Source organism: Grammomys surdaster, unplaced genomic scaffold (assembly GCF_004785775.1).
Source record: "Grammomys surdaster isolate TR1022 unplaced genomic scaffold, NIH_TR_1.0 126176, whole genome shotgun sequence".
Classification (NCBI taxonomy): Eukaryota; Metazoa; Chordata; class Mammalia; order Rodentia; family Muridae; genus Grammomys; species Grammomys surdaster.
In genome coordinates, this window is record NW_021620983.1 from 264,099 (window position 1) to 283,972 (window position 19,874).

The window sequence follows — 19,874 nt, forward strand, 5'->3', positions numbered from 1 at the left end:
TTTAAATTGAGAGCTGAACATTAAAGAATTGAGCCTTGATCAGAGAACTTTGTCTTGGCTTCATCCCTTTTCACCCTCCGTCCACCTTTCATTCCCAGCCCCACTTTCAGATGAACCCAGTTGATCCATGGCCACAGGCAGCTACCATGAACCCCTCTGGCACCAATCGAAATTTCAGAAACCAGAGTCAGAAGCCAATGACCAGGAGCCTATTGGGACTACACAGAGGTAAAACCAGGCATATATGGATACAAATATCTGCTAGTTTCTATAAATACCTTTTCAGAATAGGTAGAAGCCTACCCTACAAAGAAGACTGCCAGTGTAGTGGCAAAGATATTATACCCAAGTATGGTTTGCCTACTCTGTTTGGGTCTGACAATGGACCAGTCTTCATCTCTCAGGTAACTCAATCTTTAGCACAGGTTCTGGGGACCAAGTGGTGCCTGAGCCTGCCAGTCAGTCAATAGGAAAACCACAACTAGGGGAGTGAGGATTTGAAAGAAGAATCAGAGAGATTAGATGTCAGAAGGACTGATAGCAAGTACTGTGCTCCAAGTTTATTCTCTCAGTGTCTTTTAAAGGTAAGCAACACAAAGCATCACCAATTCCAGGAAGTTAAACAATGACCACAAACGCTTACACAGCGAGTTTATGGTACATAGTATCTATGTTTGACCAAGGCCATTTCCTTCAGGCTTGGACAGTCTGTCAAGGACATATGTGTAAATGGAGGAACTTGGCAGGATATGACACATGCCTTAACTAAAAACAAAGAGAGATGTCAGCAGACTCATTCGTGATTAATCATAAGCAGGAAGTCAGCCAAAGTTGACTCCAGATATGCTCCCCACAAATTGGAAATTACATTATATATATATAGAACCCAGGGTTCAGGGCAGGTAGAGAGGATGAATAGGACCCTGAAGGAGGCCTTGACCAAATTAACCCTTGAAACTGGCAGTGAGTGGGTGTCTCTCCTACCTTATGCCTTATATAAGGCCAGGAATACTCCTTATTCCTTAGGTCTTACACCCTTTGAGATCCTATTTGGGAAACCTTCTCCCATACTGCCTAATCTCCAGTCTGACATTCTAGTTGAATATGACCAACATAAGTTCTTAAAATACTTGGAGGGTCTCCATAGAGTCCAGAAGCAACTTTGTCCATCATACATGAGGTTCGAGTCCCTTCCCTTAACCTCCACTGCTCTTGGAACCAGGTGACAAAGTCCTGGTTAAGAGACATAACTGCAAGACTCCAAAACCTCACTGGAAAGGGCCTCACACTGTGATCCTGATCATACCAACAGCTATTAAGATGGACAGGATCCAAATGTGGATACACCACTCCCATATTAAGGCTGCCAGGAGAAAGACAAAGCTCCCAGACAACTGCCACAAGAGCAGTGGAAGGTCATCTCTCACCCAGTGGATTCACTAAAGCTGTAACTTCAACATTCCAAAATTTGCTCACTAGATGCCTGCATCTTGCAATTGTTACCTCTAATCCCCATTTGATCCGGCCTGCACTGCCCCATGTTGAGGGCCAGGTGACCCAGTCCATGCGGGTCAGTAAACAGGGTCTGCAAGAGAGAAAGTGTGGATGGAGGGGCAAGAGACTCGAAGAATGAAGACAAGAGAGTCTGATCAAGTCCCATTTATTGAAAGGAAATCCTGGGTATTTATAGGTACAAGCAGGAGAACACAGCTGAAGATAATTTACCACGTGCCTCAAAGCTGTGGACAAGCAGAGGAACACAGCTGAAGGCACTTTGCCACGTGCCTTGCACCTGTGGACACTATACAACAAAACAAGATATGTGAGAAAAACAAAATGTTTATCAGAGTGTGCTCAGCTGTTGTGAGCTGTTGAAAAAACAAGTCTTTTGTCAGGGTATATGGCCTGAGATGGCTACAAAGATGATAGCTGCTTTCTGATAGGAGTTGGCTCCCAACACCCATCAGCCTCTCAACATCACGTGGGTAATCACTAACCTTGACCAAGATATTTGTCCACCATGTCAGCCACACTGCTTATACTATACTTTGGTTCCTAGACTTATACTTTGATCTGAAAGATTTGTTAAAAATTGCCACAAAACATTACCAGTTAGACCCCTATGGGAGAAAAGATCTCCAAGAACAATATTTTTATGTGTGCCCAGAACATCAGGCTTGCCAGAGGCTATGTAAGAGCCTCTGAGTATTACTGTGCACACTGGGGTTGTGAAAGCAGAGGCTCCATCTATTGGAGACCCTTCCCCCAGTTAAAATCTGATTTTATCAAACTAGTTAGAAATGGAACACATCCTTTCTTCCTTATCCATAATAACCTTGTAACCCCCTGATACTAAACTTTCACAGAAAGAGGAAAACAGGCCACAGAATGGGATTTGGGTTATATTTGGGGATTAAGAGACTATTAAGGAGTAGGGATCTCTTATGGAGGAATTCTGTTCACTGTCCAACTAGTTATTAGACAGATTCCAGAGGTACCCATTGGACCCAATAAAGTCCTAGCAAGGCCAGGTCCCTAGCCCTTGCCTACGTGTATTCCCATTCCCACCCCTACACCAAGAGGCAACCTCGGGGCTGGAGAGATGGCTCAGCGGTTAAGAGTACTGACTGCTCTTCCAGAGGTCCTGAGTTCAAATCCCGGCAACCACATGGTGGCTCACAACCATCCATAATGAGATTGGATGCCCTCTTCTGGTGTGTCCAAAGACAGCGACAGTGTACTCATAAATAAAATAAATAAATAAATCTTTTTTTAAAAAAAAAAAAAAGAGGCAACCTCACCAACCTCCTACTCCAACAAAACCCCACTTCACCACCTGGATCAGAACCCACCCCTACAATGGTTGGAAGCTTCATTCCAGGTACTTAACTCCTCTCATCCAGATTTGACACAGACTGTTGGTTATGCTTAAATGTTCAACTCCCCTATTATGAAGGAATAGCTGTTCCTAGGAACTATTCACAGACAACAGAGTAGATGGCAGCAATCAGAAAGAGGTAATCTGACCCTACAGTCAATAGAAGGACAAGGCCCAGCCGGGCGGTGGTGGCGCACACCTTTAATCCCAGCACTTGGGAGGCAGAGGCAGGCAGATTTCTGAGTTTGAGGCCAGCCTAGTCTACAGAGTGAGTTCCAGGACAGCCCAGGCTATACCGAGAAACCCTGTCTTGAAAAACCAAAAAAAAAAAAAAAAGAAGAAGAAGAACAAGGCCCTTGTGTTGGAAGTCAGATACCATCAGAACATTCACACCTCTGCAGTCCCATTGCAACACCTACCAGTGTAGAATATGGGTAACTATTGTCTCCAGAGGATGCTTGTTTGGCTTGTGTGTCAGGACTCACCCCTTGCATTCACACTCTAGTTCTAAATATATGCCCTGATTTCTTTACTCTGATATGGCTAGTTTCTTGAATAACTATACAGGGGAAGCCATTCCCAGTCAATCAGACTTTCCAGCTTACCGGGTGAAAAGTGTTGCTGTGGCTGTGCAACGTTATCCATAATAGCTTGGTATAGGAGTAGCTAGAGCAGCTGGCACAGGAGCAAGACAAGTATCACAGAACCTTACATGTTGCAATAGGTAATGATATAAGAAGAATAGAGAAATCTATTAACTCTCTAGAAGACTCCCTTTCCTCTCTAGCTGAAGTAGTTTTATAAAATAGAAAGAGGCTTAGACTTATTATTCAGCAAAGTAGTTTATATGTAGCTCTAGGAGAAGAATGCTGTGTTTGATCTGATCATTCAGGAATAGTCAGAGAAAATATGGCTCAGCTTAGAAAAAGATTAAATGACAGGAAATTGGAAAGAGAACAGTCTCAAGGTTGGTATGAGTCTCTTTTTAACCGGTCCTCTTGGTTAACCACCCTTGTCTCAATGTTGACTAGCCCATTCATCCTTCTGATATTGGCCCTGGATTGTGGACCATGTACAAATAATGCTTTAGTCAAGTATGTTAAAGAGCAGACTTCCACTGTTCAGTTGATGGTTCTCAAACAGCAATACCAGCCCCTAGAAGCATCACAAGGATTTGAGATGGCCTAGTATTCAAAAGAGAAGCTTTTGTCTTTTTCCTTTTCCTATATCAAATATAATACCAAGAATAAAAAATAAGCACAGTTTACATAATTAAGGAGTTTCTTGTTTGTTTGGTTTTTTTGTTTCTTTGTTTTAAACTGGCTTTTAAAATCCACCTTCTCCTTTCAAGTTTGCCTGAGCTCTGGCAAGGCTTTAGCAGCCCAGAGAGAGAATTCTCTCAGCCAAGCACCTGCCATTTTAACTTTTTCCTGTCCTGGCAGTGGCTTCAGCTTAAACAAAACTATATGGGAAACTGTCATGTCTCTTTATGAAGTATGTTTTTTGGGTTAAAAATTTTTATTTTAATATTAGAAGAGTGTCAATTCAAAACAGAATTTAAGGCACAAACGTAACGAATTGATAGGCTAAAAACTGATGTAGTTAATTATAAGTTAAAGCTTTATTTAGTCTCCTGTTGGAAGGAACAGTTTACAGCAGATAACTAAGAACAAAGATTAACTCAGAAATGCTAAGTAGATACTGTTAGCATTTTGTCTAAACTCCACCCCACAGTTACCTGGCAACAGCCAGGTATGCCTGACTCACTATAAAAGGGGCTGAATGCCCCCTCTGCTCTCTCTTGCTCTTGCCTTCTTGCTCCCACTCTGTCCTCTCACCCCTTCCCCCCATCTCTCCCCATTCCTCTCCTTCCCTCTCTCTCCATGTGCTCATGGCCAGCCTCTATTTCTCTACTCCTCTGCTCTCTCTGTCTTTCTCTGTAACGGCCCATTCTGCTGCTCTGGTCCGAGGGTCAGGGCCTAGCAAGAGAGAGAGTGGGGACAGAGACTCGAAGAATGGAGACGAGACAGAGTCTGCTCTGGAGATGAGGCAGAGCTGCTCTATTCTCTTCAAGTCTCTCCTTTTATATCTCTCCTCAAGTCTCGCCTCGAGTCTCGCCTTGAGTCTCTCAAGTGCTGGGATTAAAGGTGTGTGCCACCACTGCCTGGCCTTGATTGAAAGGAAATCATGGGTATATCAAGATAATTATCAGAGTGTGCTCAGTGTTGTAGGCTGTTGAAAACAAGTCTCTTGTCAGGGTATATGGCTCAAGATGGCTGCAAAGATGATAGCCGCTTTCTGCTCAGAGTCAGCTCCCAACATTTCTCTGTCTCTACTACCCTCTCAACTCCCCTCCCCATGCTCTAAATAAACTCTATTCTAAATTTTTATGATATGTATATGAGTACACTGTAGCTGTCTTCAGACACAGCAGAAGAGGGCATTGAATCCCATTATAGATAACTGTGAGCCACCATGTGGTTGCTGGCAATTAAACTCAGGACCTTTGGAAGAGCAGCCAGTGCTCTTAACCTCTGAGCCATCTCTCCAGCCCAACTCTATTCTATACTATACCGTCGTGTGGCTGGTCCCTCAGGGGGAAGGGATGCCTCACCATGGGCCCACAAAGGCACCCTCTTCCCCCATACCTTACCACACATCCACCAAAACATATTCCTCCTTTCTTTATCTTTTTTAAAAACACAGCAGATACCAGCCCTCAAACCAATCAGAGAACTGCTGAATATGGTATTTAATATATTTAAACTTATAACAGAGACTCCCAAATCCTAACAATGACACTCCCCCCAAGCCTCCAATAAGAAAAGGGTACAACAACCAAGGATACCACTGGGATTATGGTATTCTAACTACTGTACATAACTGCCTCAATGCCTCGCCAATCCAATTGCCAGGGCCTAGTTTGAACTGTGAACAAACAAAGGACACCTTGAGAATTGACTAACAAGGTGAGGTTGAGATGACAAATCTTTTAAGTTCAGACTCCATTTTAGAGAACCTGACCTAAGTTTGAACACAGGTAGACTAATAGGCTGGTACCTAGCATTAGTTTCCAAGTTGACCCCCAACAAAATCTGAGCCTAGCTCCAGTTTCTAGGCTAATCCTCAACAAGAACAGAGTTTTCAGGTTATATCCTTAACAAGACCAGTGTCTCCAGGTTATTCCCCCCAACAAACCTGCACCCCAGGTTACAAGCCCACTCCTTGCCTAATGAGCACCAGTGCAGAGGGGAGCAGAATTTAAGTTTAGGGTATGACTCCCAACACCAGCCAATTATGTTAAAGGCCACAGTAGCTTTCCAATTAGATGCTTGCACATGTACTCCCTGCTTGCTGCTTACTATAAAGCCTTGAACCGATAGACATTCAGGGTTCCCTCACTACCAAAACCGTCCTGTGTGACGGTGGTGGGTTGTAGAGGCCCCAGCTCGCTTGAGTAGAATAAAGACCCTGCTGTGAGTTGCATCAGATCGGCTCCTATCTTTTTGGGGATCACTAACATTTCCCTGGCACAAGGTCATCTTTCCCAAATTCCTCCTCAGGAATGCCTCTCAGATTAGCCAGGCCTGATAGCCAAAGATTGGTCCTACCTTGAGACCTGTGTTCCCAATGAAGCCATTGACATCACAGGAACCTAATGGGGTGGTGGCTGTCTGGGTAATGGGTAAATCTGTTATTTTTTAATTGATATTTAGTCAGTTTATTACAATATATCCTTCAAGTTCTCTGATCACACTGATGGCTACCTATAGCTTAACAGCTGGACAGCAGACTACTAGCTCCTTAATCCATTACTATGTCAAAGTAATCCACTACTATGTTAGTTTATTGGTAAACTTATTAAATAAGAACATTAGGTCTCTTGTTTTAAAAAGGCAGACAGATTTGCTTTACTAACAGGCTCCAAATTAAAATATAAACAGGTTTCAGATGTGGCTTTATACTGTTCCTTTATTTAAATGTGCTTTGCGGCCGGGCAGTGGTGGCTCACACCTTTAATCCCAGCACTTGGGAGGCAGAGGCAGGCAGATCTCTGAGTTTGAGAGTTCGAGGCTAGCCTGGTCTACAGAGTGAGTTCCAGGACAGCCAGGGCTACACACAGAGAAATCCTGTCTCAAGAAAACCAAAATAAAAAATAAAATAAATGTGCTTTGCAATAACTGTTCTCAGTAATAGCTACCCCTGTCTCTCATAAGTGATTAAATGGAAAGAAAAAGATTTAAAGTCTATGCAAGTTCTGAGTGTTCTAAAGTGTATAAAGGTTTGAGGGTGTAAAAGCTTAGGTAAGGGGGCTGGAGAGATGGCTCAGCAGTTAAGAGCACTGACTGCTCTTCCAGAGGTCCTGAGTTCAAATCCCAGCAACCACATGGTGGCTCACAACCATCTGTAATGAGATCTGATGCCCTCTTCTGGTGTGTCTGAAGAGAGCTACAGTGTACTCATAAAATAAATAAATAAATAAATCTTTAAAAAAAAAAAAAAGCTTAGGTAAGATCTGAGGGTCTGAAAATTATTTAAGGTGTATAAATACAAGTTGTAGAGGTATAAGAAAGTGATTTTGAAGGACCCTAAGGGCTTTTTGCCAATCTTACACTCCTTCCTCCTTCAGCTTCCCCCTCCCACCTGGGGTCAAGGCTAGGCCAAATTCCATTCTCCACTTACAGGAACATTCCTGAGTAAACAATCCTCAGAAAAAACACAGAATGTACTGACTGATAGTCACCTGACCCTCTGGAAAGTCCCAGATAGAGTTCAAACACGTGTCATGATCTGCCCATGCTTGCTAGCCAATAGATTTAAAGGTCAATATGTGGCTCTCTGCTTTTTCCTGTTCTAGAGACAGCCACATCTTTTTGTGCAGTGCCAGCCTCGACCCATAGACAAGATGCTGAAGGTCGGTGTGAACAGATTTGGCCGTATTGGGGGCTTGGTTACCAGGGCTGCCTTCTGGCAAAGTGGAGACTGTTGCTATCACCGACCCCTTCAATCACCTCAACTACACGTTCCAGTATGACTCTACCCATGGCAAATTCAACGGCGCAGTCAAGGCTGAGAATGGGAATCTTGTCATCAACAGGAAGCCCATCACCATCTTCCAGGATCGAGATCCAACTAACAGCAAATAAGGTAATGCTGATACTGAGTATGTTGTGGAGTCTACTGACATCTTCACCACCATGGAGAAGGCCGGGGCCCACTTGAAGGGTGGGGCCAAAAGACTCATCATCTCCGACCCTTCTGCCAATGCCCCCAGGTTTGTGATGGGTATGAACCACGAGAAATATGACAACTTAAGATTGTCAGCAATGCATCCTGCACCACCAATTGCTTAGCCAAGGTCTTCCATGACAATTGACATCCTGGAAGGGCTCATGACCACAGTCCATGCCATCATTGCCACTCAGAAGACTGTGGATGGCCCCTCTGGAAAGCTGTGGCATGATGGCTATGGGGCTGCCCAGAACATCATCCCTGCATCCAGTGGTGCTGCCAAGGCTGTGGGCAAGGTCATCCCAGAGGTGAATGGGAATGGGTGGGCATGGCCTTCTGTGTTCCTACCCCAATGTGTCTGTTGTGGATCTGACATGCCTCCTGGAGAAACCTGCCAAGTATGATGACATAAAGAAATTGATGTAGCAGGCATCCAAGGGCCCACTAATGGGCATCCTGGGCTACACTGAGGACCAGGTTGTCTCCTGTGACTTCAACAGCAACTCTCACTCTTCCACCTTTAGTGCTGGGGCATTGCTCTCCATGACAACTTTGTAAAGCTCATTTCCTGGTATGACAATGAATACGGCTGCAGCAACAGGGTCATGGACCTCATGGTCTACATGGCCTCCAAGGAGTAAGAAACCCTAGACCACCCACCCTAGCAAGGACACTGAGAGCAAGAGAGAGGCCCTCGGTTGCTGAGGAGTCCCTGCCCAATTGAGCCCCCAACACTGAGCATCTCCCTCACAATTTCCATCCCCGACCCCCATAATAACAGGAGGGGACTAGGGAGCCCTCCCTACTCTCTTGAATACCATCAATAAAGTCCACTGCACCCACAAAAAAAAAAAGATAAATATGCTTAGTCAATAAGTTTAAACTGTAACCTTGCTGATATAACCTGTGCCCCTAAAAAGTATAAAAACTCCTTATAATAGCCATTTGGGGTTGCCTTCTAGTCACTTGTCTTGAGGGACTAATTGAAGGTCGATCCTGATGCACTGGAAAAAAGAAAAAAAAATCCTCTTGCTTTTGCATCGATATTCATCTTGGTGTCTCACTTGGGGATTTCTTTTAGTAAGTACCACTGACCAAGGGTCGAGTCTTATAATTTAAGGTATCTGAAAAACGGAAAATGTTTCAGATTTCTTTCCCTCTTCTGTGGTATTATTATACTAAGATTTCAAAAGGTCAAAAATTTCACATTAATCAAAGGAATTCTGATAAGCAAATGGAGCATTGGTTGTTTACAATACAGTCACAAGCTTAAGGTTTTAAATCTACTTTGGTTGTCTTCTAAATATAGACTTAAAGGTGTTTGTTATCATGCAAAAACAGAACAAAAACAAAATAATACAAACAAACAAACAAAAAATCTCAGTTCAATCTCTATATCTAGCTCTCTGGACTAAGAGACAAAATGTTCTGTCTTTTAACTCAAAACTATTGCTTTTTCTAGGTCTCAAAGACATGATTCTACTCCTATTGTCTTACAGACACCTGTTATCTGCTTTTTCTAATATACAGATTTCAGTGCAATGATAAATATTAGTGTATATCCTCTTATAACTAAAGATCACATAAACTTCAGGGAATCAAAGAGTCATAAGACTTGGAGCTACTTGCAGCAAACCAGATGGACTACAAATGGGTGCCTCTTATTCTTTTTTTTTTTTTTTGAGACAGGGTTTCTCTGTATAGTCCTGGCTGTCCTGGAACTCACTCTGTAGACCAGGCTGGCCTCGAACTTAGAAATCCACCTGTCTCTTCCTCCCAAGTGCTGGGATTAAAGGCGTGCCCAGCGGTGCCTCTTATCCTTGAGAGTGGGATTTTTCCCTTGATCTTAAGGTTTTCTTACCTTTGTCAATTATTAGACAAATTTTTAACTTCTGACCCTACTTTATAATTGTTTAGATTTTCACCTGGCTGATATCCAGGGACCACCTGAGGACTGCAAACTACTGAATGCTGATTACTGAAAGCTGATGATTAACCAGCACAATCAATATGAGTTTCCCTGTCTTTCAGCTGGATCACCTAATCAGATGTTTCTGATAAAGGACCCATTCTCCAGCCTTTGACTAGCATTTCAGCCTTCTTGGGCCTCTTTGACAATGTCCTAATGCCAGCAGGAAGCAGTTACAGAGGAAAAAATACAATGTCCATTACCCCACCTTACAAGATATGATGCTAAGTCAAGAAAGCTCCTATTTTGGCACTAACTACAATTCTTAGGTCCCAATTGACCCCTTGGGCAATGACTAAAACCTTGGGGGAAAAAAAGAAATGACAAATAAAACTCTTCTGTCATCCAAAATGAAAACATAATTCCTTTTAAAAACAAAAACGAAAAAAATTCACAACTAGCTTACAAGAAAATTAGAGCTTCCAAGAGCAGCCTAGTGCTCAATTACATTTTTATACTTGTGTATACATGAGTATAAAATAAAGACGCTTAGACAAAGAAGCTTTGTAGTTATTGTAAAGTTACAGTACTTAAAAACTCCTCGGTAATAAATAGCTTGGATGTTTCCAGTTCTGCCTCCAAGCACAAGCTACTGTTAAGGATGACCGTAGCAAGTGGGAGTCACTGGTGTCCTGCTCAGCCTGCCAATCAAAATTCATGGATTTTCCTCTGTAATGACTTTAACCTGGGATCCATGCCTTGGGCTGATCCCCAGATCTTCTTCAATACTTCACATTCTCTCTCATTGCCCTGCTCCAGCTCCATCTTCATATTGCAGCACACCAGGGCTTTGGGTTACACAAGGCCAGCTCCTTGATTCAAACCATGACTTAAGAGTTTGGAATAGCCGGGCAGTAGTGGCGCATGCCTTTAATCCCAGCACTTGGGAAGCAGAGGCAGGTGGATTTCTGAGTTCGAGGCCAGCCTGGTCTACCGAGTGAGTTCCAGGACAGCCAAGGCTATACAGAGAAACCATGTCTCGAAACAAACAAACAAAAAAGAGTTTGGAATAATGTTTGTTTTACTTCTTCTTTTTTTTTTTTCTTAAATCTAGATCACAGACCCTAAAGAATGCAAGCTAGCCTTGTCTCCCTCCCTCTACTGAAACATGTAGAAATGTTTGAAACATGTTCATGCCTCTAGGGAGAGGGGGTGCCATTTCTCCACTCCATTTTTATATAGTTTTGAAGTTTATACTCAGAACTGATGCCTCCCTGGCCATGTGGAGGGCTGTGTAGTGTGTAAATCTGTCTTTACCTTGGATGGATTGCTACAGTATTTTTGCAATTGTGGGACCTATTCTTTTGTTCAGTAGTTTGAACTATATATAAACTGTACACTCTGTAAAGTTTTTATAGAATAAATATTTGGCTGTGAACCAAACCCTAACCCTAACCCTAACCCTAACCCTAACCCTAACCCTAACCCTAACCCTGGTTAAATAACATTAATATTTCTTAACATATTAAAAGGGGGGGTGGTGCTTGTGAGATGGCTTAGCTATTTGTTGAGTATCCAAAGATATGCCACGTTGGGCACCACTTTGTAACGGCCCATTCTGTTGTTCCGGTCCGCGGGTCAGGGCCTAGCAAGAGAGAGAGTGGGGATGGGGACACAAAGAATGGAGACGAGACAGAGTCTGATCTGGAGAGTCTGCTCTGGAGATAGAACAGAGTCTGCCCTGGAGACGAGACGGAGTATGCTCTGTTCTCTCCTTTTATATCTCTCCTCAAGTCTCGCCTTGAGTTTCGCCTTTAATCTTGCCTCAAGTCTCGCCTCGAGTCTCTCCTTGAGTCTCGCCTTGAGTCTCTCAAGTGCTGGGATTAAAGGCGTGTGCCACCACTGCCTGGCCTTGATTGAAAGGAAATTATGGGTATATCACGATAATTATCAGAGTGTGCTCAGCTGTTGTAGGCTGTTGAAAACAAGTCTCTTGTCAGGGTATATGGCTCGAGATGGTTGCAAAGATGATAGCTGCTTTCTGCTAAGAGTCGGCTCCCAACAGCGATTAAGAGCACTGACTGCTCTTCCGGAGGTCATGAGTTCAGACCCCAGCAACCACATAGTGGCTCACAACCATCCATAATGAGATCTGATGCTCTCTTATAGGGTGTCTGAAGACAGCTAGAGTGTACTTATATATAATAAACAAATAAAAACCTTTGAGCGAGTGGGGTTTGGAGCAAGCAAAGCTAGAGAGAAAGAGAAAAGAGAAGGAGAAAAATCTTAAAAAAAAAAAAAGGCAAATCAATGGTTTGATTCCGTTACAAATCTGAGGTGGGAATGAGAGGACTAACTTAGCCAGAACCAAGCTGACTCCATCTGACTTCATATACTTCTTTACTTTTTCTTTTGACTGGGGAAGATGTTACTCCCTAGCCCAATTTTTGAAGTAGCAGTAATCTTCCTGCCTCAGCCTTCCATTCACACAGTGTTTTCCCATAGAAACAATTGCACTATCATTTTCAGATAACCATATATATTCTTTAATACTGCATAAAAAAGCTGTTAAGTAGGTGTTTCCTACAAGACTGGCAGCAATACAGAAGCTGAATCTACAAGGAACTTTCTGCATAATCCTTAAAATTAAAATCTTCACTACCTTCCACTTTAAATGTACTTTTCCAATGAAAATTATATATACAACATTAGGATTTAAAAACAAACAGGACTAGGGGTTAGATAAGGGCAGAGCATGTAGCACACATGAGGTCTAGAATTCCATTTCCACTACTGCAAGAGGGAGAGTTTTCTAAAAATAACCAATGCTCTCCTAGAAGCAAACATTCTGTGCACAGGCTGCCTTGGCCTCCTGGAGGGTGTGCCTGACTTATCCACATGTGTCTATTAGTGAGGGTACAAAACCAAAGAGAAATGGGACTGAGAGGACTGAGTTAGCCTGAGCCAGGCTGACTCCATGACAGGCTACAAACTGGCAGTTTGGGAGACTAGGCCTAATTTTCTGTTTTCCAGCACTGGAAAAGTCCAAAACAAATCAATTCCAGGAAAAAACACCCCTCACGTGCAGCCAATGAGGGGCAGTCAGAAGCTGCCCCACTACCTAACTTGAGCAGATAGTTAATCAGCAAAAGTCCCCCAAATCCCCCAGAGCCTTAACCAATCACAAGGACACCCTGGAGACAGAGCCAACCAATCAAGGGGAAGAAAGGTAAATGTCACCCACTACTACCCTAAGAGGCTTTAAATTGACCCTGCAAAGTCCATATCTCTGTCTTCCATCCTGATGTATGGTAGACTCCTCCATGCTGGTTCTCTGAAGAATAAATGCTCTTTGCTTTTGCATACTGTTTGAGTCTGGGGATCATTCTTTGTGAATCATGAACTCTTTCATTGCTAAGATTAAAGATTGTTACACCTGTTGGTTGCTTTTCTACAATGTGGATCTCAGTAAGATTACAAGCATTTGTAATGCTAATATATATAAAACTTTTATTACTTCTTATAAACAAAAATTTAGGTAAACTTTAGGGAGTTGAGGGATCTGAGCCTTTCTTAGAGTCCATATTTAAACAAAATAAAGCAAAAAACAAAAAAGCAAACATTTAAACAAAAAAGCAACATCCTGGCTGGAAAGTACCCAGTTTTCTGTATTAATGTTTTCTAGAGTAACGTAACTTAAAGAATGAATGCACACACACACACACACACACACACACGGTGGAATTCTGATAGAGCCATTGTATCTAGGGTAAACATTGGGGGGGAAAGTTGTTTTTCATGGTATCTATGGTAAATATTAAAATGAATAGTTGTTTTTTTACAAGTACTTAGAGCTTCAACAAATCATTGTAGAAAACAGTGATTGTTTTCTATGATTTATGTAGGGCCCTGTTTAACATTACAAACACTATTTTACTTTTAGATTCCATTTCATGTTTAACTTGCTCTTAGATTGAACTCAGTTACTGGGAAAACCCCAACTTGTTCCAGAAACTGAGATATTCCTAGCAACAGCTACTCCACCCTTAGTAACAACCAATTAGCTCTTAGGAGGAATGCACGTAATGTTCCAGATGTCTTGTAATAGATTGCTTCAGCTAGCCACTGTTGTTCATACTAAGTTGAAATCATTACTAGCCCATAGAAATGTGTCAAGCTACAATGTTCAAATATCAACCAATCATGTAACTGCCAAATTGGACAGTCCTTTACCCTGTTATAACTGTGATAAAAAGGCAGGCCTTCACCAGCTCAGGGAATTCCACATTTATCCAGTGCATTGGAGAGGTTAGAGCATCTGAGCTCAGACTTGAATAAAGACTCATTGTTTTTGCATACAAGTTGGATTCTTGGTGGTATCTGGTGGTCTGTGGGGACCTCATGATCTGGGCATAAAAAGTTATAGAGTTGTTTTGCTGCCTTCAGAAAATGTTACAACCCTGGCATGACTTTGATCACAAAACAACCCTGGCACACCTAGAGCATCTTGCATCATTGGGTACTTCAATTGGTACACAATAAGGACTATAGTCCCACAAGTGTGATATTTTCCTTCACAAAGCATATAGATTTGATCAGGGGCTTTGGTATGAGGAACTTGTTTTACTCAAAATACAACTTCTGTGTAACAATATCTGTGTAACAATAAATATGCCTTTTTACAGCTATTCAAGATTTGATCCACAGAGATTGCATCTCCCTTCTGCCAGTAGGGCCTCAATTTACCCATGAGTGGCCCTCTTTTTTTGATCGTTGTGGTGATTTGAATAGGTATGGCCCCCATAGACTCACATGTTTGAATGCTTGGCTCTTAGGAAGTGGCACTATTAGGCGGTGTGGCCTGGTTGAAGTTGATGTGGCCTTGATGGAGGAAGTGTGTCACTCTGAGGGCAGACTTTTAGGTCTCCTATGCTCAACCTCCACCCAGTGTGGAATCCAGTCCCCTTCTGAACTGGATCAAGATGTAGAACTCTCAGTTCCTCCAGCATCTGCCTACATGGTGTCATTTATCCCCACCATGAGGATAATGAAATAAATTTCTGAGCTGTAAGCCAGCTACAATTAATTGTTTGTTTGTTATTAATAAGAGTTGCCAGGATCATGGTGTCTCATCCCAGCAATGTAAACATTAACTGACAAAGATTAAAGAATCTATTGAGGTAGCTAAGAGCCTCAATGCTGCTTACATTGGCACAAACAAGAGCTGGCTAAATTGCAAAAAAAATATACTTAAAGCTAATTTTCTCACAAAATAGCCTCTATGTCTAGACTTGACAACCACAAGCTGTGTGCCCAGTGAGCCACATAAGACTTGATATATTTAAAAAAAAAAATGTACCTGTTGTCTGGTTCATTTGCCTTGAATGTGTTCTGTATTTCACCTTCTATTTCTAAGAGTCAATGGGTTATGGTCATAAAATGCTGATTCATAAATGATCAAACAGGAACCTAGAGCAAATAATTAAACTGGTATGCAATTTCTAAGGAAGTAGCTTATACAAATAAAAGACTGGGCTTTGGTCTGCAAGAGAGAGTTATCTTGAGTGGATCACAGAGCTGTCAGCTTGCATCCATCACTAACTCTGAAATGGATCCCCAGGTGGGGCAGTCTCTGGATGGCCTTCCCTTCAGTATCTGTTCCACACTTTGTATCTCCTCCCGTGAGTATTTTGTTCCCCCTTCTAAGAAGGACCAAAGTATCCACACAGGGTTCTTTCCAGATTCTAGCTATTATAAATAAGACTGCTATGAACATAGTGAAGCATACGTTGGAGCATCTTTTGGGTATACGCCCAGGAGTGGTATAGCTGGGTCCTTTCTGCTTTTCTTATAATCATCCTCACTCTCCCAGTTGTGGTTTTCATGACTGACTGACTGGCAGGCTCCAGCAGTTAGAGATGGGTTTTCCCAACTAAAATGACCTAAATTAAAGATGTCTTTCTGTTAGGAGCCGCGTTCGCCATTGCAACATGGCGCCGGTTTCCTGCTTCCTGGTTCTTCTTGAGAGCCTTGCTTGAATGTGCGCCTGCGCAAGGCGCGAAAACCAGTATGCTAATTTGGCGATATCATAAGAGCCAATGAGTGTGTGGCACGTCTCCTAGGGCTCTATATAAGCCACAGGTTTTTGGGGCTTGGGGTCCCTCGCCTCACTGCCATCTAAAAGAGCTGTACAATAAATTGCTGTCAGAAGAATCCTGAGTGTGGCATTCTCCTTATCAGCAAGGCTGCGCACCGCATCTTTCTACCTCAATATCCAGATTAAAAGTGTGTCTTTTTCTAGCCCAGCTGACCCAGATTAAAGGCTTGTCCTCCTACCCCAAATATCTAGATTAGAAGAGGATCTTCCCACTTTAAATTAAGCAGAAATCCTTCATAGAGGTGCCCTCCATTTTTGGGATTTGGTTAATGCCAGTTGCCAAGTTGACAGCCAAGAATACCTATCACAGTTTCCTTCCCACAATGGCAAGTTAAGCAAATAATTACAACAGCTAAAAATATGCAAAAATATGACTTTTGGAAAGAGTCCATATCCTTTACTGGTTTTTATTCCTGAAATTGTTTTTCTCAAGTTCTCTATTTCAGTTACTAGGACTTTATTGGACAAGACAAAATTCATCTGAGTTACTAAAATGGAATTACCATAGTCAATTTATGCCAGAAGCCAGGACCCTCGCCCTTACCCTCACCCCCTACTTTTCCCCACCTGCACAATGTTCCCTGCAGCTTGGCAACCGCAAGATCCTGCTTGGCAGCTGCAGATAGATTCAAGGCAGTGTACCATATCTTCTGAGGAAAGCAGGTAGACCATAATTCTACACGGCAGTGTGCCGTGTAGACCATGAAATGTTTCAAGGCACAGGCCAAGAAGATTCTGTACTTTTCCACCACCTGGCCCCTCTTACCCCCCCCCCTTGTAAAACATACCATAAAAAGGCGCTTTGTGCTCAAATAGCAATTGCTTCCTTGAGTCTGTTCTTCTATCGCACCCGTTCTTTTTCAAGTTGTGGTCCTCCTCGCCCCCACAAATAACTAGGACCCGCAGGTTGGGTCAAATTTACAGCCCTTGTTACATTTCCCACTGGTTATATGGGCATGCAAATTATGGACTCAATCTGGGAAAGAGGGTTATATTTCATAAAAAGGTCTATCCCTTTAAGTTTTGTAAGACTGTATCTGAGAAGGAGTTGACTTGGCTCTCTGACTTGGAAATACAATTCTCCAAATGGCCTAGATCTAAAATATGTCTTGGAACTGAGTCTCCTAAAGTTTTAGATCCCAATAGTCAAGGCTGAGGTGCCTAGGGTAGTTGCATTGACTATTTCTGTCATTACTAAGATCAAGACCAGAATTGGGGCTTTTTAAACCCTCATTAACATTGCGTCAAGGCCCATATGAGCTCTTCTGTCTTCTCCATTATAGACATTGTATGTCTATATGTCTAAAATGGATGAAATAACGTCTATAATGGAAGGTAACATCTGGAGGATAGCAGACCAGTATATAGAGAGTGGGAGGTATGACTTGCCAATCAGAGGATTCTAAAGTTAGTCAAATCAGTAGTGTAAGAAAGTCAGGTAGACTCAGGGGCATTGAAGAATATGTATTCCTTTAGTTCAGCTTTCATTTGTTCAACATTTGAACAAATCTTATTATAAGGTGAGAAAGCAAGATTAAAATACGAAGACATGATACAGGTGCCTTCTTGCAGATTTTCAAATTTTAGATTATTTCCATTCACAATTGGTAGAGTCCTTAACAGGAGAGTGTTTGATTGGATCCTACTCCTATAAAGAAAGTTAGATATGAGCCGGGCGGTGGTGGCGCACGCCTTTAATCCCAGCACTTGGGAGGCAGAGGCAGGCGGATTTCTGAGTTCGAGGCCAGCCTGGTCTACAGAGTGAGTTCCAGGACAGCCAGGGCTATACAGAGAAACCCTGTCTCGAAAAACCAAAAAAAAAAAAAAAAAAAAGAAAGTTAGATATGGATACAGACATAACCAGGAGTCCTACCCTAATTCTGAATCAGAAGTGTTTAAAAAGCAATAGACCTTTAGTAACATGTCTGACACGGAAGGGGGTGCTCTGAGTAGAATGGGAGTGTGAGTTAAGCTCTCTGGTAGTCAAAACAAGCATGGAAAGTGGGGTAGGATCTCTAGAGCTTTGATTCACTTTTGGGATTCAGATTAGGAAGAACATAGCAAAATTGGACCCAATGAGAGTCACCCTCTTGGGTAGCTATTTTTTATAGATAGTAAATGGATTCTCTGGGTAATTTCCACTGCCATAAAGCCAGATTTTCTACATTCTACACATGACCTAATAGTGGTGCCTATCCTAGTCCAGGCCTTGACCTTAATGATCATGGGGCTACATCTTCCATGATTATAGGTTGAAGGGGTTTTTCCCTTCCTATTTGTATATGGAGATCCTTGTATCCCAGGAATATTGTGTTTTGCAACCATGGGCAGCACAGCGATAATTACCATTTTCTTGACAGAAGGATGGATCATTTGCAGGACATGCATAGTATTAAGACTCTTAAAGTCCCTATCCATGGCAACAGAGCCACAACCCATCCTCTTAGACCCCATTTTCATCCTAGCCCTACAAGAGGCAGGGTCACAAGGGCACAAAGATCCACCAGGAAAGTGATTGACCATCTAAAATCAGGTTGAAGAGAATCTTTCCAATTTCTGTTTAACTCATTTCCCAAATTCAAATTTCTGGACTATGAGGGTTATAAGGTGAGGAAAAAAGATGATATCCACATTTAAGGGGTTCAAGTCAACCTTATTTTTAGGTAGTTGGAGATTCTGGTAGTGATCCACCCATCAGTCATTGTTCAATATGATCACTTTCAGTTGGGAGTAATGAATCCAAGAGATGACCAGATACTTTGACAGTGGTTAGGTTGTCACTATAACTATAAAGAGTCTCTTCCAGACAGATTCCAAGGTGGAAGGGTTGCTTTTTATTCAAACAAGCTTTCCTGATTGGGCAGATTTAGAGGTAAGAAATGGCAGACTTTCCTTCATGGTCCAGTTAATGGCCTGGCAAGCTTCTTGCAAAGACTTGAGAAGAAAATGATTAGATATTTCTGCCTGGGGAATATCTTGGAATTTGAAGAGGATGGGAGGTGGTATCACAAACATAATTTTAAAAGGAGTAAGCTCCTTCTAGTAAGAAGGAGTACATTAAGCTGTGAACAGGAGAAGGGAGAGGAGGTTGGCCCGAATTTTTCTCATGTCCAAGACCAATTTGGTCAGAATGTCTTTAAAAAGTCTATTCATCCTTTTTCCCTGACCTAAGTTCTAGGGCCTATATGCACAATGTAATTTCCAATTAATATTTAATACCTTTGCCAGACCTTGAGATACCTTGGCTGTAAGAGCTGGGCCTCTTGTCTGACACAGCCATATCTGATGGGAACAGTGAAAGTCATGAAACCAGCACAGCTGTTTGACAAAGATCCTGCAAAACTGAGCTACACATTGCAATTGCCATTGTGCTATCTTTCACTTTTGGTTTCGAATGCTTGGGGAGTATTTAATATTTGTGCAACTTGGATATATTAGATTGATAGAAAATTTCAATGAATCCTTTATACCTTCTCCCAGGAGTGCTGCTTATAAGCCTTCCCCAGGAAAATCCTGAGAATAATACTGTTATGAGTAGTTTTTGCTACTCTACCTTATGATCTTGGGTGGGCCATGCTAACCACCCAGGAGCTATCTTGGCTCTGCAAATAGAAAACACACACACACACACACACACACCAATTAATTTTAAAATGCCTTGACTACTTCAAAGGCTGGGCACTCCTCCTCAACTTTCC

At 42.3% G+C, this 19,874-nt stretch overlaps 1 long non-coding RNA gene across 1 annotated transcript; it reads left to right on the forward strand.

Annotated features, from left to right (window-relative positions):
* On the forward strand, positions 1-8,995 carry LOC114612630. The gene is made up of 2 exons (XR_003710053.1): positions 1-228; positions 7,737-8,995. It is a non-coding gene; the product is annotated as an uncharacterized LOC114612630 (long non-coding RNA).
* Positions 8,996-19,874: the final 10,879 nt, after the last annotated feature.